Source organism: Protopterus annectens, chromosome 13.part0 (genome assembly GCF_019279795.1).
Source record: "Protopterus annectens isolate FY-2018-M chromosome 13.part0, PAN1.0, whole genome shotgun sequence".
NCBI lineage: Eukaryota > Metazoa > Chordata > Ceratodontiformes > Protopteridae > Protopterus > Protopterus annectens.
In genome coordinates this window covers 629,969,456-629,992,937 of record NC_056747.1, presented here as the reverse complement: position 1 = coordinate 629,992,937, position 23,482 = coordinate 629,969,456, and the positions used below count along the sequence as shown (strand labels likewise).

General features: G+C 36.0%; 1 protein-coding gene across 1 annotated transcript in view; it reads left to right on the top strand.

Annotated features, from left to right (window-relative positions):
- GLOD4 (glyoxalase domain containing 4) overlaps window positions 1–23,482 on the top strand; it is a 354,560-nt gene that overhangs the window by 37,874 nt on the left and 293,204 nt on the right. The window lies entirely within an intron of this gene.

Here is a 23,482-nt window from a genome sequence, read left to right as displayed (position 1 = left end):
AGTGTATTCAAATATTCTTGCTGAATTGAATGAATGAAAGTGCTAATTAAAAATATTCGTAGTATAGAAAAGTTTTTTGTTTTTGTCTTTTTTTAGTCGTTTTCCTGTATTCAGCTTCCAGAGAATTTTTTTTTTGCATGTGCTTTTCTGGTAAATAGTTGAGGATTACAGTCAGTAACAAAATAATTTCATATTTTTTGTTTAGAAAATGCATGTTGAAATAAAATCTTTTCTTTTTCTTTAGAAAAATTATACATGTTAATAGAAAGCCTGTTGTATTAAAGCAATAACCCACGCCTGGGTGTGGGTAATGCGGGATTTACCCACGGTTGGCGTGGTTTGGTCCCGAGGGCGAAGTCCGAGGGACCAAACAAAGACAACCGTGGGTAAATCCCGCATTACCCACACCCAGAAGTGGGTAATTGCTATTATACTATGACATTATTTAAGAAAAGAAATAATTACTTTTCTTAAATAATGGCATTGTATAATGCCTCTTTGCTGCCCTTCCGCAGCTGTCTGGTATCATGTAGTTCTGATGTACTGCATGCCTACGCAGTACATCAGAGCTGTGGCCAGAAGCAACGGAGAAAGCAAGATCTCCATTGCTTTTTACTGTTTCGCTATGTTAAATGGATTTAACATAGTGAGACAGCTTTAAAATAAGCAACGGACCCCATTGCTTATTTTAAAGCTGTTTCTCTGTCAAACCCATTTAACATAGCGAGACAGGTTTAAAAAAAAGCAACGGAGAAAGCAAGATCTCCGTTGCTTTTTACACACTGTGTCGCTATGTTAAAGGAGTTTAACACAGTGAGACAGCTTTAAAAAAAGAAACGGAGATCTCCGTTGCTTTTTTTAAACCTGTGTCGCTATGTTAAACTCTTTTAACATAGCGAGACAGTGTTTTAAAAGAGACTTATACTAATGGAAAAAGTCAGGGCGACCGGACCTTTTTCCATTAGTATAAGTCGATTTACAACGTGCACACTGGCCAATCAGCCTGTACGCTTTGGAATATTAATGGGGGGTCATGGTATAAAGTGCATTAGCCCACTAGGCCACTTAACTCTGGTCATATGTCTCAGCTGTCCCTGATTTTACAGAACGTCCCTGGATTTGTCTCATTTTTGCTCTATTCCCTCATAAAATGTTTGATTTTCCAGTCACTCACTGAGGATTACATTTAGCCACTAATTCTATCCATCGGAGTTTCATGCTTACTCTTCAAGCAGTGTGTGTTAATGCAAAACCTTGTTCTATTAACATTAACAAAATCAGAGTGCTTTTTAAATCTATTTTTATTGTACACATTTGTTCACCATTTAAGACTACTGTACACCAGTATCCTATTTCAAGAGCACTTCAGGAGAACTGTCTGATTAAGAGACTTTCCCATAATCACACTGCAGTTAAATGGAAGTGGAATAAATCTAACCCTGTACCTGGTTACAGGAAGCAGCTCATTAATATTTCAGTACATTAATCCTCTGTGCTAACTGCCAGATGATTTGCCCATGATCTTGGGCTATTGTCTCCCTGTCTCAATTATTTTTGGCTTGCACCAGATTTATTGAGAAAAGAAGTTGGGAGATATGCCTGCTGGTAACTTCTTAAGCAGATAAACTTGAGAACCATAAAGTCCTAGTATCTAATTTTTTAAGAAATAACATTTAAAGTCAGTACAGATTTGGTGCATTCTGTAGCTGAACCCAGTATCAAACTCCTCACAGTCCTTCCAAGTAACATACTCACTGGTATAAATCAGCTTCAGCCCAGAGCCAAGGTTCACATTGGATTATTCTAATTTTAGTATCATTGTTGTCCCGCAATTAACTTTCTTACAAAATAAACTTGAAAACTATACAGCTTACCTAATCATTATCTCATTAATCCCTTTCCCTACCTTAACTACTTACAGATATGTCCTTCATTCCCCCCTCTATATCATCGGCCTTTACAATTTTTTTCATCTTCTCTTCTTCAGTGCCTCCCCATTTCTTCCCTTTTGATATACGAACATACAAAGTGCTTCAGGTACAGGCAGTATTCCCTTCTAGCCTGCCAATATGCCAAAACAACTGTTCCCATAATAAGTGTCCAGGCTGTTCTTAAAAATAACTAAAACTTGCTTACAGTAATTTGGTAGTTTATTCCATGCAACAGCTACTGTCGCAGAGAAACAGTTAGTACACTTTTCATTCCTATAGAATCTTCTTCATAGGTTTGCCCTATATACGTGAATAAGGCCTCCTCTTAAATATCTATATGAGATGCTGTAGAAGTTTAGATGTTAGTCTTTCATAATAACTTATAATTTTCACATCCATGGTTGCTCTTGGTATATTTCTGCTATATTCTTCCCAGTTTACTCATGCTTGTTTTCTTATCAGGTTTCCATATTGTTCATACTCAAGTTTGGGTGTAATGTAATGACTTCATTTCAGATTTCCTAGACTTTATAAATCTTTTTATATAACATAAAGCTCTATAATTATCATTCCCCAATTAGTTGATATCATTAGAAAAACTCAAAGCTGGATCTACCCATACACCCAGGTCCTTAAATGAGTCTACAGTTTTAATCATTATGTGCTGTATTAAATATTCACCTTTCAATCAGCTGTGCCCAAATGGGCAATTAGTCAAGTTCTTTTGCAGGCATGCCCTATCTGTAGCACGTGTAATGATTGTACCATTTGCAAGTCATCTGCATACAGACTGTAGAACACCTCAGATGATAAAGATAGATCTGAAAGATACAGTCTAAAGAAGTATAGGCCTAGGATAGAGCCCTGTGAGACACACTGGCTGTAACCTTGACTTGCACCTCTCCATTTGCTGTGTGATACTTGCAACATTCTATTTGTAAGCCTTGCTGTCCATCTGATCAAGAGTACATCAGTACCTAATTGTTGTAATTTATTGCTCAATAATTTGTGTATGAACCTATCTTGTGCTGAAGTTAAATATATATAAATTACATAATGGCATGATTTTTCATTTATGGCTGTTATTATACTGTCAGAGAACATTGTACTACAAGTGGCAATAGATCCATTGTCAACATACACATGCTGATAAGTCCCAACCTTTTCTATGCCAACAATAATTTATCTAGTATAACATTTTTATTATTTTTTTCAACAACATGAAAGTAAACTTATGGGTCTGTATTACTTTGAGTTTGTCCTACTTCTCTTTCTCTTCTTTGTCTCCAGTCTTGAGGAACTCTACCATATTTATGCAACCTACTAAATAACATAAAACCAAAAATCCACACGAAAGAACACTGCTGTATAGTAACAAATCAAGTAAATAACAGCAAAAAAAACTTCCAGCAGCTCATGGCAAAGTCTCCAAATATACAAAATCCAAAGTCTTTCTTAAAAACGTTTATTAGGTAAGCATTCACAAACAATAAGTTTGCTTCCTCAGACCTTAACAAAATCAGCCATAACGATTATACTTTTTAACCCCCCATACATTTTAAACTAACCTATCACTAGTCATTCCTTATTAACAACGTAACTCATTCATTACCGAATTACATACAGAAAGCACAAGAAGTAAAAGTTTGGCGTATAAATGGCTCCAGGTTATTTCATTAGCCTTCTCTTTTTCAGCTTAGATGTGATGGTTATATGATCATTAAGCCCCTTCCCCAGATGTGGACTAAATGTTATTATCCAATTTAATTCTCTCTCTTCAGTGATATTGGTGATATTCCCTGACCTAATGTTTTCATACAAAATCTCCAGAACACTAAACTTAAAATGGTGATTACTGCCTAACTCCAAAATGTTACAGCACTGTGTACATGCCCCCTCCTCAAACTAATAGTTACGCCAGTATGGTAATGGCGGAATGGGAATTGACATCCATTCTACCACATCCTCTAGCAAGGTCATGTATACAGTTCTATAGATGTTTTGTAGCCAACTTTTTCATTTTATGGAAGGGGCTTAATGATCATATAACCATCACATCTAAGCTGAAAAAGCGAAGGCTAATGAAATAACCTGGAGCCATTTATACGCCAAACTTTTACTGCTTGTGCTTTCACAATGTGATTTGGTAATGAATGGGTTGCGTTGTTAATAAGGAATGACTAGTGATAGGTTGGTTTTAAAATGCATGGGGAGCTAAAAGTATGACTGTTATGGCTGATTTTATTAAGGTCTGAGGAAGCAAACTTACTGTTTATGAAAGTGCTTACCTAATAAACGTCTTTAAGAAAGACTTTGGATTTTGTATATTTGGAGACTTTGCTGTCAGCTGCTGGAAGTGTTTTTTGCTGTTATCTACTAAATAACATATAAAAGTTCATGCCAAAGTGTTCTCAAGCCATTATTACTAATTTTGTTTGTTCCCTGTGCTTTGTTTGGATCCAGTGTGCACTGTTCTTTTTCAGTACAATCTAATTTGATTTCAGTACCTGAGGTTACCTAGATGTCACTAGGACAGTTCATCACCCCCTAGAGCCAAACTGGTTTGCATAAGATTTTGTACATGTATCTATAATCTGTTGTGTCTGAGAAGAAGTTTTAGAATTTACCCATGGTCTATCAATTTATATCTTTTTCCAACCACATACTGTATATCTGTAAAATGGTTTCCTGTTATGCACAATATCTTTATATCAATTTTTTAAAATTGTTCTTGATCTTGTCTCACACTAATTTGTTTGTCCAGCTTATTTCATTTTTCAAAGTAGTACTTTGACCTCTTTCTATTTCTTATATTTCATGTGTGTGTCACCTTAACAAGTATCTTGCTCTTATGGAAGTACCATCCTGATGTTGTGTGCCTAGATCCTGATGTTAAACATTTTTTTGATGTTTGTAAAGCACAAAAATTCCACCAGTAAACAAACCACACTAGTAGCCAGGAGCCAAAACTGTGCATAAAAAAGCACCTGTGTGGAAACACAGCAGTCACAGTTCAAAATATCCAAACGTAAAGTAGGCAGCAAACAGCAGGCAGTAGATTGAATAAATCCAAGTTTAATTAGGGTCTGAAAAAGCTGTGATTCCATAGTGAAAGCGCTTACCAGTTTGTACATGCATTAAACTTGGATTTATTTTATCTACTGCCTGCTGTTTGCTGCCTGCTTTACCTTTGGAAATTTTGAACTGTGACTGCTGTGTTTCCACACTTGTGCTTTTTTCTCTGCACTCATTTCTTGATTTTGCATTCAAACAATTTCTCTTTCAAAACTTTCCATGTTCCTTCTGCAGCTTTTCCATTGAATGCATCACTCAGTTTAGTTTTTCATATTGACTGTTTTGCTTCCATGTATTCTGTTGTTCATTTTACTGCACATTGGTTTAGATTTCAGTTTGGAAGAATTATCTAGCAACAAATTAACTTTTATATCCTCATTATCACTGCACATCAGTGGTGGTACAACTTGACATGATCTAACAGTAATTTCTTTAGGAACACAAACAATGTCTAGTATGTTCTTTTCCTTGGTAGGTTACTGTACAGTCTGAAGCAATTATTCCTGAGCATACATTGTGTATAATTTCCTTACTAATGATGTTGAATCAATATTATTCCAGTCTGTTTCTGGTAAATGTAACCCCCAGCCACTTACTCTTCCCTTCTGTGTTTCATGCAAGAACTGTACGAGTTCCTCTAGGTCATCAGCACTTGACGTTTTGCACTCAGACAAATGTTATGTTCCAGGGTTGTCTTTTTATTGTCACAATTACACAATTTACAGTATTGGTGTTACCACTGAACCTGTAGTAATCACAGGTGTCATAACAATCTTTAATCCCTATCATAACACCTCCGCCTGATTTTTTTTGTTAGAATGTCTGTTACAGTAAAAACATTTATACCCTGGTTTCCAGTCATTGTTCTTTAACCATGTTTCACAAGCAATAACAACATCAGTGTTACGGGAATGTAACATATTTTCTAATAAATAAACTTTAATTAACACCCATCCATGATGGATCAGATGTTGCTATCTGTGAACTGTTAAATTTTGACAGGGCAAAAATCCTGCCTTACGTTTTCCAGTACTGCAGAATATCTACTGCAAAAATTATTTTCCCTGAGCGTGATAAATGCACACTATCCTGCCTAAACACATGCGTGCTTAAAATTAGGCTCGGATGCTCTACACCTTTCCATAGTTTAAAACAGGACTTTTTTTTTCATGTTGACACTTACCCCCAAAAATCTTTTCATTTACAGTGACCTGACTCTTCTTTATGAGAGCTGTGAAAAATGCATCCTAACAGCTGTACTAGCTATGCCTTCTAAGAGAGCTGTACGTTCCCGACTAATAATCGGAGAGTCCTTGTGGAGGATTTAATTTGTAACCACATGAATAAAAACAGATCCATACTTTATTACATTAAGACGGTCCAAGGCCTTTCTCACATCCTGTGCTTTTGCTTCTGGCAAGCATAACACTATTCGAAGTTCATTATCTGCCCTGCAAATGTAAGCATCAGATGCTGTAATACTGAATTTCCAATTACAAGATTATCTTTTCTCACAAGATCTGAAGAATCCTGAACTTCTAGTTCAGTAATATATGCTGTATCAATTAGAAAGGAATGACCTTCATGACCATTGGTCTTAATCCCACTGTTTTCATTGCTTATTACATTTGCAAGCATGCAGTTCTTATCCAGATGGCTTTGTGCCTCCACAGCTTTAGCCATGTTGTCAAGTTCGTTCTCCTTTTGTTTTTCTTTCAGTGGTATTCTTCAATCCTTCTACATTTAGTTTTGATTTCTTCCTTTTCGCCTGCCCATTGCCTGCTTTCTTCTCTTTTTTTTTTAGCCTTCTGTTTTAGAAAAAAATTATGTCTTTTTGGCATCATTCTGTAGACTGAAGGTTTTCTGATAGAAAGGTGTTATCATTCCCTGTAATCTATTTGCTACATACAAAACAGCGCCCATTTTTGTATATGTTCTCTTTGCTTTGTGGACATGGACATTATTAAAGCCATGTTGTGTTTATGAGAGTAGGTTATTGTAGCAATAACCCACGCCTGGGTGTGGGTAATGCTGGATTTACCCACAGTTGGCGTGGTTTGGTCACGAGGGTGAAGCCCGAGTGGCCAAACAAAGCCAACCTTGGGTAAATCCAGCATTACCCACACCCAGAAGTGGGTTATTGCTATTATACAATGACATTATTTAAGAAAAAAATAATTACTTTTCTTAAATAATGGCATTGTATAATGCCTCCTTGCTGCCCTTCCGCAGCTGTCTGGTATTCTGCGGCAGTTCTGATGTACTGCTCATGCATATGCCTACGCAGTACATCAGAGCTGTGGGCAAAAGCAACGGAGAAAGCAAGATCTCCGTTGCTTTTTACAAACTGTTTTCGCTGTGTTAAATGGGTTTAACATAACGAGACAGGTTTAAAAAAAGCAACGGAGAATCTCCGTTGCTTTTTTAAAAGCTGTCTCTGTATGTTAAACCCATTTAACATAGCGAGACAGTTTTGAAAAAAGCAACGGAGAAAGCAAGATCTCCATTGCTTTTTACAAACTATCTCGCTATGTCAAAGGAGTTTAACATAGCGAGACAGCTTTAAAAAATCAACAGAGAATCTCTGTTGCTTTTTTTAAAGCTGACTCGCTATGTTAAATTCGTTTAACATAGCGAAACAGTGAGAAAAAAGAGTTATAGTAATGGAAAAAGTCCGGGCTACTGGACCTTTTTCCATTACTATAACTCTGATTTACAACGTGCACGCTGACCAATCAGCGTGCACGTTTTTGAATATTAATGGGGGGGGGAGTTGTATAATTGAGGTTAGGTATTGCATCAGCTGCATATGGATACATTTCTCTAATGTTTTGGAGAAGGGGAAAGAATTGCTAGTGGTCTGTAGTTATTAAACTCTGTTGATGTGCCGACTGTGCAGTGCTGTCATGAAGGATTTTTTCCACAGTGATGGGATGTATCTGTCTGCTGTGGAACTATTAATTTGTAGGGACACAGAGGAGGCTATGACTTCTGTGGCCATTTTTAGGTAGTCTGATGGTAGTTGGTCTGCAGCTATGGAAGTATTTTTTACTTTAAGGATCAACCTCCTTATGAGCGAGGTAGGTTTTGGACTAAAACTGAAGAGCTATGGGTGGTTTTAATTGAACAGAGGTAGAGAGAGAGGGCAGCTGTATTAGTGTCTAAGAGAGGTAATAATGACTGTATAAAGTAAGAATTAAATTGTGTGGGGATAGAGTCCAGTTTTTGGAAACTGAGTGGTGGTCCTGCCAGGGTGGAGTAGTTTATTTATTGATGGCCAAAAAAAGGTTTGGGTTGTTTTTATGTTTGTCTTGTATGTTGGTATAGTATCTTTGCTTATCCTGTTTAACATGGGGTTTTGCAAGGTTTCTAAGATGTCTAAATTGCTGGAGGGCATTTTGAGTTCTATTTGTATACCATTTTTCCAGGCTTTATCCCTTTTTCCTTAGTTTTTGTTTCTTTTGTCAGCCATGGTACAGGGTTGGACCTATTACATACTGATGCTAGATCATTTAAGGTCTGTAAGAATATGTTATTAAAGTGTTCTACAGCAGTATCTAGTGGCATTGTTCTAAGTATATTCCAGTTAGATTATTTTAGTGTTTCATTGCAAATATCTTTGCTGAAATCGGTTGTATTTCATATTTGATTACAGATAATATGTTTGTCTAGATTATGATGAGTTCTAATAGCATATGTTGGTATGTGGTCACTTATGCTGAGAGACAGCCTACATTTGTCAGTTTGTCTGGTTTGTTTGTAAGAATCCAGTGTAATATTGAGCGTCTCCCTGAAGTTTTATTTATTCTAGTAGGCGTGGTTAATTGTCTGAAGCTGAACAAGTTTGTTGATTCAGTGGCAGTAGTAGAATTTGAGTATTCAGTCTATATTTAAGTCTACAAGTGTTATAGTTGCATAGTTAATTTGTTGGCATATCCACTGTAGAATGCTTTCAGCAGTATCAATTTTATTCCATGGAGGTATAAAAATTGCTGTTACACATATTGTTTTCCTATTGTTAGTGTTGTTAGAAGTCCAGCATTGTTAAAATGTGGGTATTTCCTGTGTAAGTAAGTTGATGGTTAGGGAATTTTTAAAGATTGTTACATCACCTGCATCCTTGTTTTGTCTGTCATGTGCCTGAGTATATTGTATCTTGGGGGGGAGGTGATCGCGTTATCCATTATTTCTATTTTTAACCAGGTGTCAGTAGTTATGACTACATCATGGGTGAATGTGGCAAGGTAGTGCTGTATATCATGGATTTTATTGCACGTAATTCTAAGGTTCATATTTAGTAAGGTGAGTTTGTGTTCTGCTTTTTTGCTGAGATATATTAGGTAATTATTTTGGTGTTGGAAGTGATGGTTTTTATAAACAGTAAGACTAAGGTCGGGGTGAATTTCTCCGCTATTTTTTTGAATTGATATTCTACAGAAGGAAGAGTGTGGCTGGTTATATTTTGGTCTTGGTTTGGTATTTGTAAATTTGGATACTTAGTTTTAAGATATTTATAGATAAATTAAATCAGATATGGTTTATTTGTAAAGATAGGGTGTTATGGAGAAAGGCAGACTGGGAAGATGTTGATATTCTTTGTGAGGATTGGTTGAGGTCCTAAGTATCTGAAGGAGGTGAATTTGATAATTGGTGATGAAGGCTAGTAGTGTAAGGAGGAATAGTAAAATAATCTTGAGTTAGGAGGAGGAATAGTAAAATAATCTGAGTTATGAGCATGTCATTAACTTGGGTTTTATCTTTGCTGTAAAATAGTTTTAGAAAATCTTGGGAGAATAATGGGTTGGTTGCAGAGATGTAATTCGATAGTTGTAGGGGGCAAAGATTAAGACAGTTTGAAAGAGAGTCTTTGGTAATAAACAAGAGTGGGTGTTATTATTGTGAGCAATTCTACTGATTGTTTTTCTTCCGGAGGGAAGTGGTGGTATTGGTTTGATAAATATGTGGGTAGTGCTATGGAAGTATAGGTACTTGAGTATTATTGCAACCACATTGCAGAAATCGCACAATTCCTTGCGTTTCTTCAAAATGATGTCTGGAAACATAAGGACGGGTGTGTAAAGTGTTAATTACTCTTCTGTCAGCTTGATTTTCACCTGGGGAGAGGACTAACGTCCAAATTCCTCTTCCTGGGTGGCGTCCTTTCCCGACCTATAAACACGACTGCTGCTTGATGGCCCTTCAAGCTGTCGTTTTGTTTGGGAAACCATTTACAGCATATAGCACACATGTGAAAAGCAATTTTAAGCTGTAGGGTTCTTCTTCATCCTGTTTTGTTTTTTGGGTTTCTCTTTATTTTTCAGGTGTAAGTAAAGTGCATGTGTATATTTTTATCAAGTTTTTATTAATAATAAATGCTTCAGTTCTCATACATCTCAATTTTCTGTCTTTTCGCATAATTTCTCGATATCAATGTCATTACAAAGATACTGGTTAGCTCCTGATGGCATTGCCATTACGGGGTGTAACAGCATCTTTCTTTCTTTTTTAACGCATTTCTTTTTATTTGTTTATAACCAAAGTTAACTACACGTGGGGTGACAACAATGAAATGACTGCCATGATGAAACGGTTACATAACAAGTGCAACAATAACTTCATTGAAAGAAAAGTTGAATTTGAACAAGAGTTTCAGTAGGAGAACTAATGATCATAGAGTGATATTTGCATGCTACATAACATTTTAAAACATTGTTTTCCATACACCATAATTTCTGTTGTATGATAACATCGTAAAAAAAAGGTGGATTTTCTTTCCCAAATGATAGCTTGAAGGGGTGCCAGAAAACATCAACAGTCAGTCATTTACAATGTGGTTGCAATAATATGCAAATCCAGAAGTGTAAATAGAGTAAGAGGGGTGGGTGAGAATCGGGGGTAAGGGAGCAGAGTGAGCCCGAGCATTAGTGAGGGTGAACAAAGCAGGTTGAAAAAATTGACAGAGAAGTAAACAGTCAGTGATTTAACTTAAACAGCCACAAATCTGCTTAGAGAGAGAAGCAAAAGGAACAATGCAGTTTAAAAGGCATAGTAGATGAAAGTCTTGATTCTGTTGTTGTAGGACATAGTTTTAGTAGGAGAGTTAGTTCAATATCACCTTGACCTGACTAATGGTGATGACAGTAAAAAGTTGCACTTGACTGTTTAAACAACTGTGTAATATAAGGAGGGTTGTATTGACTTTGAAATACAAAGTCCAAAGGCTACCCCAACCCCACAGATAAAGCAGAACAATGCAAAAAAAAGCGAGAATGCAGTAGTACAGATATGGAAAAATACTTCCTGAGAACTCAGTGGTTACACAAGAAGAGAAATTAAACTTAAGGAAGGGAGGTAGTGGACTGCTAGAACAGTGAACTGAGCACAGTTAAAGGAGAGAGTACCAGTGGGACTGCTGTGTTCTAAGAAAATGGACCTATTATAGTAGACAAAGTTCTTTGTTTTAGGCTGCCATAATATTTATAATTTACATAAAAATATAGCCTACAGACTAGTGTTCAAACTGCAGACTTCACTGTTATGTACATATCTATTTGCTTACATTTGCTTACAGGGACACTTTTATAACACACTAAAGAGACAGTTGAGTGCACTGAGTCAATGTTGACTGTGTGCAAATACTAGCTCAGAGCTGAAAGTGGTTTAATAACTGTCTTGGGCAAGGACAAATAAGAAGGGAAGGAGGAGACCATGACTCCCCGAAGACATGCAGTTCCACTAAAAGACAGGAGGATATAAGTAATGGGAATAGCAAGTGAAGAAAATATGAGAAAAATAAATAGTTTGAGTAAGAGCAGTACGAGTAAATGCCAGTGTCTGTTAGGAAGCAGAGAGTAAAAGCTGACCAGCAGGATGTCAGTGGAGAAGGGTTTACAGACTATAGTGTTATTGCTTACAAACTAGGACACTGAAGCTGAAGCACTTGTCTTCAGACTAGTTGCTATGCAGGCTAAAATACACGCTGATGAGATAAAGAACAACAGTTCTCCAAACTGTGCCAATTGCACAAGTGCAATTGTCATCAGTGAAGTCTAGATTTACTACTAATGGTAATCAATCATGCAACATTTGATATGAGGGACACAGATCACCAATGTTATCAAGTGTTACCTTTAACTGTACACAGCATTTAGTACACTTTATAAGCTTTAGAAAATCATTAATGCCTTACTTGTATAAGGAATCTGTTTTTAGCTGCAAATGAAAAGGATTTTGTCTAAAAGAAAATGATATTCAAAGTCCGTTAACACAAAATTCACAGATATCTTAAATCGCTTCTATGAGGAAAACCATACAAACAATATACAACTAAATATTAATTTAACAGAATGAAGCTGTTGCTTTGACCATACCAGTTGTGATAGTCATACACAAAAGCTGGAATTACTTTACATAATGCACAACTGCACACAGCAGCTTTTGCTAACTATTGCTCACAGTCACACCCCTGTCTTACCCTTCATTGTAACTTTCTTTATTTTACCTAATTATCCTCATGTTCTTACTCCCATTTAGTTGGGTCACTGTATCTTCCACAATCCTCTCTAACCACCTATCCCATTTCCTAACATATCCTGTCCATTTACTTTTAAACCAAATTCTTTCCTCCTCTTAATTTGCCAGTGTTACTAACAGTTATATTTCTTCTACCTTTGGTGGCTGTTTCTGACTTTTCCTATCTTTCGGTAATTGCTTTTTTGGCTAGCAGAAAAAAATCATCATACTAAATCTTGATAATTCTTTGAACCTGTTCAGTCCATCCCAGAAAGAATAATTGCTTACTCGCTTTCATTTGTGATCTTTTTACCTTTATTAACTTTTGCAGTCCCTGTCTGAACCCTTTTCAGAATCCCAGAACACATGTAAACATGTTCCCTTTTGATCATCACACGTCCAAAAAAAACATCAGACAATTGGGAGCATTCTTTGTATTATATTTGGGGTATAGAAATGCCTATATAGACATTTCCATGCAAAGATTCAGTATCTCCTGGAAATAGTCACATATTTCAATAGCTGCTGTATCTCCCTCGCAATTCTAATGCTATTATCACATTTAATTATCTCTCCCAGGGTTTTTTCACCCTCTCTGTTTCTGTTTTGGGATCAACTAATACATGTGTTTTGGGTAATTAGCCCATATTTGTCATCTTCCAATCTCCTGCTTAATTTTTCTTAACTATCATGGAAATGTGATCTGCCTCAGTGCAGCACTTTTACAGTTTAGTCAGGGGTTTTCCCACATAACACCAACTTAGACTTTCATCTAAACCATATTCATCCCTAATTTTATGTCCCCTTTTAGATCTAATTTTAATTATTAGTTGATGCCAGTAGTTTGCCATATTTTTCTGTGCCTTCCATCTCCATTCTTGTGTCTGTATCCTAACTGTGCTACATATGTTCGATGTCCAACACCTAGCTCCTTCTTTCTCAAAACGCTCTCCTCTTTTTATCTCTCAATAATGTGGTTATCCCATTTCTGTCTCTCAGCTTCCTTCTGTTTGCTATTCCCAAATCGTCCCCCCCCACGCACACATTCTGGATTGTAACCTTCCTGTACTATTCTTGCTCTTCACCTGTAAAAATGTCTTTAAATCTGGTAACCCCCAAGTTCCCTTTTGCCCTTTGGCATCATTACTACTTCATATCTCCCAACTCTCTCTTGGCTTCAGCAAATCCCACAAAAGCTTTGGCATTATTTGCTTCCATTTTTTTCTTACACCTGCCCATGTGATACCCATCAGAAGACCTGCCCTGTATATTCAATCTAGGGCAACACGTTAAGGTGTAATATTCGTGCCTCATGATTTATCTCTAGCGGTGTCATTTGCTATCTGTTTAACAGTTCCCTCGCTTTTCCCCATACTTCATTATAGGTACAGTAGATTCCTCTACTGTCTCCAAGCCATATTCTCAAATACTTAATTGTTTCAGCTATCCTTCCTATATTACCAGTACTGCATACCACTTCCTCTGGATTCATATTTATCATTTTAATGTGAGTTTTCTCTTTATTCACCTTGTACCCAGTTGTTTTACCAAAACCTCAATTATTTCTCATAACAGCACCATATCTTCCTTTGGTTTGACAAAAGTTAAAACTCATATGCACGTAGTGTCACCTGCCTTTACTTTCCATACCAGTTGTATCCTCTTATTTCTGAGATTTTTGATAATATTTCTTTTAAGTGTGTTTGTGTTTATACATGCACATGTACACACGTGTGTGTGTGTGTATGTATATATATATATATATATATATATATATATATATATATATATATATACACACACACAGACATATATATATATATATATATATATATATATATTAAAAAATGTCAAGATTGTGGAATCTCGAAATTGTAAAAGAAAAAAAAAGGATGACAGTATTGCAGGGGGGCAAGCCCTCCTGCACCCACCATACCCCCCTGCAACATATATATATGGTCCATAACCATTCGCTCAAGTGGTGTTCGCGAAAGTGCACTTTTGAGCTAGTGGGCATCTACTACTGGATTTCGAAATACTATAATTTTGATCTCCGGTAGTAGACCCATATATATATATATATATATATATATATATATATATATATATTTATATGTCCACTTTGAAATCTCGAAAGCTCGAAATTCAAAAGACTGAGTCCAAAATCTCAAAAGTTCAAAATACTGAATCTCATAATATCAAAAAAAAACACAGTACACCAACACTTACTATATTCCAGCACAGTTACATACAGAGACATATTGCTCTTCTCCAACTATAAGCAGGGGGAAGCCCCTATGCACCCCCCACATCCCCTGCTACTTAAATATATCAACTCCGAGATTGCACTCCACAGAAGAAAATGGCAAACATACCATTATGTACTTTATGACTGCCTGTTGTAACCTTTGTCATGTTCCCTTTTAATTTTCTATACTACAACATAACTCATCTTATTGTAGTGAACTGTGATCTTGGAGTTGATGTATTGAATTAGCAAGGGGTGTGGGGGGTGCTGTGCTGGAGTATATAGCAAGTGTTGGTGTCCTGCATTTTTTTCGATATTATGAGATTCAGTATTTTGAACTTTCAGGATTTTGGACTCGGTCTTTTGAATTTTGAGATTTCGAGCTTTCGAGATTTCAAAGTGTGGACCCATATATATACCTGAATACTCTGAACTTAAAACTCTGAAGTGAAGACTGGAGTTACGGTGATTATTGCAGCTTTTGGGTGTACCCTTCATTGTTGTTTTCTATACATTTGGATTTTGTTTAACTGAGGGTACTTAACTCTGCAGCTGGCTTTATTTCTGTTTTCCTGCAATTGACATTTAAGTAGCTGCTGAGCCATGGCTGTTGAACTTGAAACATTGCAAGATATTGAAGTACAAGAACAAGAACCTGAACAGGTATTTTCTCTTAAAGGCTTGTTAAATATGACTATAAATCCTTTATTAAAATTAACATCGAAAGACCTCACAGCAAGTGAGGGTACTGATAAATATAGACAATCAAATATGGACATTATACTAGTTACTAGGCGTCTAGAGAATAAGTTACAGAAGTTGAAAAATGTACAATGGCAAAAACAGCATATGGAAGCTTGCTTAAGCTTCCGATTAGTACCTAGAGGCTTGAGAATACTGAAGATGCCAACATTTGGCAATGCATATCCCGAATTGTTGTCAAAATGGCAGAAATTGAATCTTGATACAAGCTTTGGCTATATTAAACTATTAATTGAGCAGTATGCCCTTGTTGAGCAGACATTAACAGATGAAATTGATGCTATTGAAAATGAATTGGGGCAGTTACTCAATGCTGATGAACTTCTAGTTCTATATAGTGATCTGAAAAATATGGCTTTCTCTCTTGATACGAAAGCAATGCAAGATAAAAAGAGAAGGCTAGAAAGAGATTTTACGGACTTTCATAAAGGTAATGTCTTCTCCTGGCTGAGAGAGAGGACGAACACTCGTTTTCGCAATATTGAAACAGAGAATTCCTCTAACCATTCATTGTCGACACGTAGAGACACGACCACAGGAACTACAAATACCACCAGCCTAGTGCCTGTGCCTACTTCCGTCTCAGAAACTGACACGGTGATTGATGGAAGCCATGTGATCACGTCTTCTAGTGTTATGAGGAAGGTCACAAACAAACAAGATAAGAAACGAGAAGTTGTCATTGAGGCTATGGTACATTCAAACCAGGAAGGAATGGCTTTGCAATCTCTTGATTCAAACCATTCCGTCAACACGCACGATAAAGACGTGCGTAGGAAAACACCAAGAATGGTACCTGGCAATAATACTACTATGGAAGGAGATGTCTTAGTTGAGAGCCAAGGTTTTCCTTCTTTTTCCCTTCCTTTCAAGCAATTCGAGAGGAAAGCTTGGTCGCCTTACAACCAAACAAGGAAACGGAAAAACACAGAAGAGACATACGAGCAACAAAAGAGAGCCTTGAAACCGGTTTACAGGACTTAGTTGTCAACATCTCAAGGTATGAATTAAACGAACATGAGCTCTCAGTTTTAAACAAAGGGCTTAACTTCATACCATCAGGTTACACTGATGTTAATGATATAATCGTGGACATTAAGATGTTTACAAGAAATTTAGCCTTAAAAATGATGTTTGTACAGGACAATACGAATGCTTCAGAAGTTAATGTTTGTAAAAAGCCTTCTGTTTTTGTCCCACATCTACACCCGCTATTAGATATGTTTGAACGCGCATGCGAAAATGATCTTATAGATTTATATAGTCAAAGTAATCTTAAACCTGACTTTTTTAATATGAGTAATAATGAAAGGAAAGCTATTTTTGATCTACAAAACAATGCTGATATTATTATACGACAAGCTGATAAGGGAGGAGCTATTATAGTTATGGATAGGGAAATGTATGATTACAAAATGGGAAGTTTGTTAACAGATGAATCTACTTATAGGAAGTTGACTGCTAGTTCACTCAATAAATTAATTAAAGATACACATAGTCATTTATATGATCTTTTCTAAGTAATGTGATTGATATGGACTTATATAAGTATTTTCTAGTTGAGACACCCCTAGTTCCCACCTTTAGGGGTCTTCCCAAGATTCACAAAGATCCACATGACCCTCCCTTAAGACCCATAGTTTCTAGTAAAGGTTGGCTCACCGAGTCAATGTCCATTTGTTTGGACAAACAGTTTAAACCTATCATGACCAACATCAGCTCAATATTAAAGGACACTAAACATTTCTTGGAGAATCTTGCAAGTTGCAGTTTGGTGAAACCACTATTGCTTTAAATAGTTGTGATTTTTGGCGCCAATTCATGTATTTAGGCAGAGAATGAAGAATAATTTAATTGTTCTGAGGAAGCTCGTGTTTAACGAGTGAAAGCGCTTAACGTTTTTGTATGAGAATAAATGCTATCTATTTTAAAAGTCCTGGAATATTTTTGTGAATTTCAAAGAGACTTTTTATTCTAAATCAGTGGTAGGAGTTCATTTCTACTGGTTGTTGCACATCCCTGTTTGCCATTGTACAAGTGCTGGGATCAGTTCCTTTTTGTATACGAGTGACTGCAGTGTTCAGCTTCTACAGTTTCTACATTTCTTGTGAGTTTCTAACGCTGTGTTCAGATGTCGACCATAGATAACGCTCGTAGCCCTGGCAGCAACTCACCAGTTACAAGCAGCAGCGAAATAGCGGATATCCGGGATGAAGTATCAGCGTTGCGAGGTGAGATATCAAAGCTGATGGAACTGTTTTTGTCTAGAGAGGCGTTGTTGTATCGTGAACCGGCTGGGAATCCAGAGGATCACAACAACCTTTCTGAAGTAAATGGCGTTCGTATGGGGACCAGCTCTAAAGTGCACCTTAACAGTATGGATATTTTGTCTTCATCGTCTCCTGGTTTACCGAATGGTCAGATTTGTCGCACGCAGGGAAGGGAAATGATAGATCTATCGGAAACTGCAGGCAAGTGTGACATTAATGTAACTGAACTTGATGATTTTACATTTGACTTTTCATTTGGGCGTTTAACGGAGGAGGCCAAGCGGACAGGCACACGCCCAAAACTAGTCAGTTAACTAAAACCAAAACTTATGGTCAAATTGCCGCAAAAAATAGCAGTGAAACAGGTACAAGACATATACCTTCAAAACAAGGAGTCAGTGACTCAGCTAATAAACCGATAAGTAACATTCATAAGCTGAAAGATTTTGTAGATAATGACTGTAATTTTGATTTTGCAAATGATGTGCCTACTCACTACAAAGGCCATAACAAAAATGGAACATTGAAGGAAATGATATTTTCGTTTGGAAAAATGTTGAATACTATTAATGCGATTAAGCTGGACAATGCTTATTTAAACCAATGTTTATGTTTGAAGATAGTGCCTATGGGCTTAAGATTTTTTAAGGTTCCTATGGGTGTAGAACTCACACATAGAACTGTTACAGAATTTAATATATTGTTTGATTCATTTGGTTCACAATATATGAAGGCACTTATAAAATTAAATGATGAGAAATTGTGCAAATGTATAACTGAAATAGAACATTTGAATCAAATTATCACACATGATTCTTCGTTTTCTGAATGGAACAATTTGTACTCCAAACAATTTGATATAGCACATGATAGAGCACAAAAGGCTTTTGATAAGAAAAACAAAAAATTGAGTAGAGACAAAGCACAATATGAATCACATGAGGCTTATAAATGGAATATTAAAGGAGAGATACAACATAGGAGAAGAACTGACTATGAACAGTTTAATGAAGGAAATAGTTTTTATAGGAATGCTAATACTACACAGGACAATATGTCACATAGAGGTTTCAACAGAAAGGATGGGGATTTTTTTCAGGTACAAAGGAAAGCACATTCAGCAAAATGGAATCAAGGGGGGAGGTGGAAGAAAAAATACTAACTGAATCCGTGAACAACACACTTCATACCCCACGAACATCTGGTATCAATACTACCAGTGTAGTTACCACACAAGACATTCAACAGGATGGAGCAGTATACACATTTAACAATTTCAAGATCTTTAATTACAGTAATATCAAGTTGGGAACAGTTCATTTTTCTCTTCTTTCTAAGGGTTTAAAGTTCATACCTACAACCTCCTTTAACGTTGTAGATAGTATAAGTGAATTAAAACTATTCACCAGGAAGTTAAATTTAGCTATGCAGTTCAAACAGAAAAATGACCCATTCAAACAGTCTAATTTATTTAAGACAAAAAGCTGCTTCATACCTATTAGTCATACTTATGTATCAAACTATGAAAAAAAGTCAGTAAGGGATTTATACACCCTACATAGAAAAGTTAACAGGATGAACATACATAAAAATTTAACATATGAGGAGAATGCCTTGTTGAGAGAACTGAGAGAACTAAGAAGCGATAGAACTATTAGAATTATGAAACCGGACAAGGGTGGGGGGATGGTAATATATGATGCTACGTGTTACAGCAGCATCATACATGACATCCTTTATAATTCTGGAAATTACGAGGCCATATCTTTGAATGAAGTAAACCAAGCCTACAGAAGAATTGATATGTTCTTGGAAGACTATTTATTAGAGAACAGAATTAATGAAGAAATGTACAACTACATGTTAGTAGTAGATCCAGTTATGGCTACTATAGTAGGCATTCCGAAAACCCACAAAGATACAACAAACCCCCCTTTCCGTCCTATAATATCAGGAAGCAAATCTAAAACCTTCCGGATTGGAGAAGTGATTGACAAACTACTAAAACCAATGTATTCTCAGATTAAACATCTGACAAAAGACTCATGGGAGTTCTTGAAAAATTATCCTGTTAATGTTGACAAACGGAATCTACTATTTACATCAGTAGATGTAGTAGATCTTTTTTCAAGTATCCCTTTAGAAGAAGGGTTACAGGCCCTGACTAACAGTTTGAGAAAACATTCTGGAATGTCTTGGGATAAAATATCCTTGTTAGTGGAACTCACAAGTATTGTGTTAGAAAACAACTTCATATACTATGAAGGTGAAATGTTCAGGCAGACCAAGGGAGTAGCTATGGGGGCAGCTTGTGCCCCCATATATGCTAACTTGGTCTTACTGGACTGGGAGGAGAATGTCATATTTGACAGTCCATTTTTTGCTAATATGCAGTATTATTCCCGATTCTTAGATGACACATATATTTTGTGGAAAGGTGACATTCAGTCGTTTGAAGATTTTACTAACTATTTAAATGTGTCTAGTGAGTTTTTGAAATTCACCAATGAGAGCAGCACATTGGGGGTAGCTTACTTAGACACATTTGTATATATATTTTTCTGTTGGACACCCTAGTTTCCACCTTTAGGGGTTCTCCAAGATTTCACAAGATCACACATGACCCTCCCTTAAGAAGATGATCAGTTTAAATCAAAAATAAATAGGAAATCTACCTTCTCCAATTCCTATTTAGACTACAGCAGTAACCATCCCTACAAGTTAAAATATAACATTTACAAGGGGCAAGTTATAAGAGCATTGAGAATGACATCTGACAGAGAGGAAACTGAAGTAGAATTAGCGTTCATAATGAATCTATTTAGAGAGAGAGGTTACGATGAACATATGATGCTAGATATAGGAAATTATATAAGCAAACAGTGGGGATCAAAATACCCACCCCTTTTAGGTAGTAATTGTTTGGAAGGAGCTGGAACTTCAAACAAGGAAGTTAAAGGTAATAGAGAAGAAGTACCATATAAGCAAGCATGTATAGTGCAATATGGACCATTTTCCAGCCAAGTAAAGGGTATATTAACCAAGAATTGGCAAATATTTACAATGGATGAAGAAACATATACAATTTTGGGGCCCAAACCACATTTTGTCCATAAGATGGGTAAGAACTTGAAACATCTACTTGAAAGTTGTTCTATTAGAGAAGCTAACAGTGTGAAGCATACCAGTAAATGTGGGGCCTGTGGTCAATGCAGATACATATGTGAAGACAACACTTTTGTATTAGAGAATTACAACAAAACCACAATTAGACCGGTTCAAGGTAACTGTCTTACCAGTATGATTATATATATTGCTAAGTGTAATATATGTCCAGCATATTACATTGGTAGGACGGAAAGACAATTTAGGAAAAGAATCTACTCACATCTATACAGTATAAAAACCAAAGATGGAAAAAATGCTTTATTTAAACACATCAACGCTGTAGGTACAGAACATACCTTCAAATTTGCCATTTTAGAGAAAATAAGATCTAACCCTAGAGGGGGTAATACAAAGAAATGGTTAGCTTTCAAAGAATACTGGTGGCAAATTTACACAGATGCCATGACTTGGCCTGGAATAAACGACTATATTACAGTCAAACCACTTTTGATGGTTAGAGATTAATGTTTACATTTTATAACAATTTTTATTATAGTAGCAACAAGTATCGAACTGTAAAATTCATTATGAATGATTTTTTAATTTACATGACCAATTTCTTACATAACATGTGTACACAAGGACCGTGGTTAGATCACATTAGATATAAAATAATATAACATGTAGTTTGTCAAAGTTAGGAGACATATATGAAATATTTCCTACTAGGACTTTATATCATAGGTATAGATTGATTTTTATAACACATATTAGTATAAGCTCAATATTGAGAGCTGAAATAAAAATTTTCCGTATATCATAATTAGTAATATTTTTAAAAAAACATTTGTATGTGATTTCCTTTTTTAAAAAAATAGCATAGTGAAGTTACTTTTAACAAAATGTTATAGTTTTTATGAGATTGTTTACTATGTATGTATGACAATTTTGTTATAAAGCACTATTGCTTTAAATAGTTGTGATTTTTGGCGCCAATTCATGTATTTAGGCAGAGAATGAAGAATAATTTAATTGTTCTGAGGAAGCTCGTGTTAAACGAGTGAAAGCGCTTAACGTTTTTGTATGAGAATAAATGCTATCTATTTTAAAAGTCCTGGAATATTTTTGTGAATTTCAAAGAGACTTTTTATTCTAAATCAGTGGTAGGAGTTCATTTCTACTGGTTGTAGCACATCCCTGTTTGCCATTGTACAAGTGCTGGGATCAGTTCCTTTTTGTATACGAGTGACTGCAGTGTTCAGCTTCTACAGTTTCTACATTTCTTGTGAGTTTCTAACGCTGTGTTCAGATGTCGACCATAGTTATGGATAGGGAAATGTATGATTACAAAATGGGAAGTTTGTTAACAGATGAATCTACTTACAGGAAGTTGACTGCTAGTTCACTCAATAAATTAATTAAAGATACACATAGTCATTTATATGATCTTTTTCTAAGTAATGTGATTGATATGGACTTATATAAGTATTTTCTAGTTGAGACACCCCTAGTTCCCACCTTTAGGGGTCTTCCCAAGATTCACAAAGATCCACATGACCCTCCCTTAAGACCCATAGTTTCTAGTAAAGGTTGGCTCACCGAGTCAATGTCCATTTGTTTGGACAAACAGTTTAAACCTATCATGACCAACATCAGCTCAATATTAAAGGACACTAAACATTTCTTGGAGAATCTTGCAAGTTGCAGTTTGGTGAAACCACTAATGAATGATGATTTCTTGGTGACATTAGATGTAAAGTCCCTATTTACTTCAATACCAAACAATGTAGGGATAGAATATGTTAGACTACTCCTTTTAGAGAAAGGTATCCAAAATAATAAAATTATCAAATGGATGTTAATTTTGGATATGGTTTTGACCAACAATGTTTTGTTCTATGATAAAACATATTATTTACAAGAAAAAGGAGTAGCTATGGGGACGCCCTGCGCTAACTCGTATGCGAATCTGGTACTTGTGTATTGGGAGAACACATACATCCTTAACAATGGGCCATTTAGTGAACATATTAAATTTTATGGCCGTTTTGTAGACGATGTGTTTATGATTTGGGATGGGACAGCGAGTGACTTACAAGGCTTTGTTACATATATCAATGGCACCACTGATTTTTTAAGCTTTGAATGTGTCCATTCTCTCTATACATTAGACTTTTTGGATGTCAAATTAACTAAAGGAAGAGATGGTTTAGAAACAGCAATGTATAGGAAATCTTGTTGGAAAAATAACTTATTACACCGCAATAGTATGCATCCCAGACACATTTATCCCAACATTATGAGAAATCAGATGTGCAGGGCGCCTAGATTAACAACCAATGATATAGAATATGATGAACAAAGACAGATATTAGCTAATAACTTCCTCCACAGAGGATATAAGGGTAGTGAGATTCAGGACAGCCTTAGGTACAGTAATACATGTAGAACAGCAGGAGGCACTCCATTTTTACATAGGAAGGTAGACTTTATAAATAGAGGTCAATCTTCTGCTAATAGTAGCAAAAATAGGCTGACTATTCCTTTCACCAATAGGAATACACATATTAGGCGGA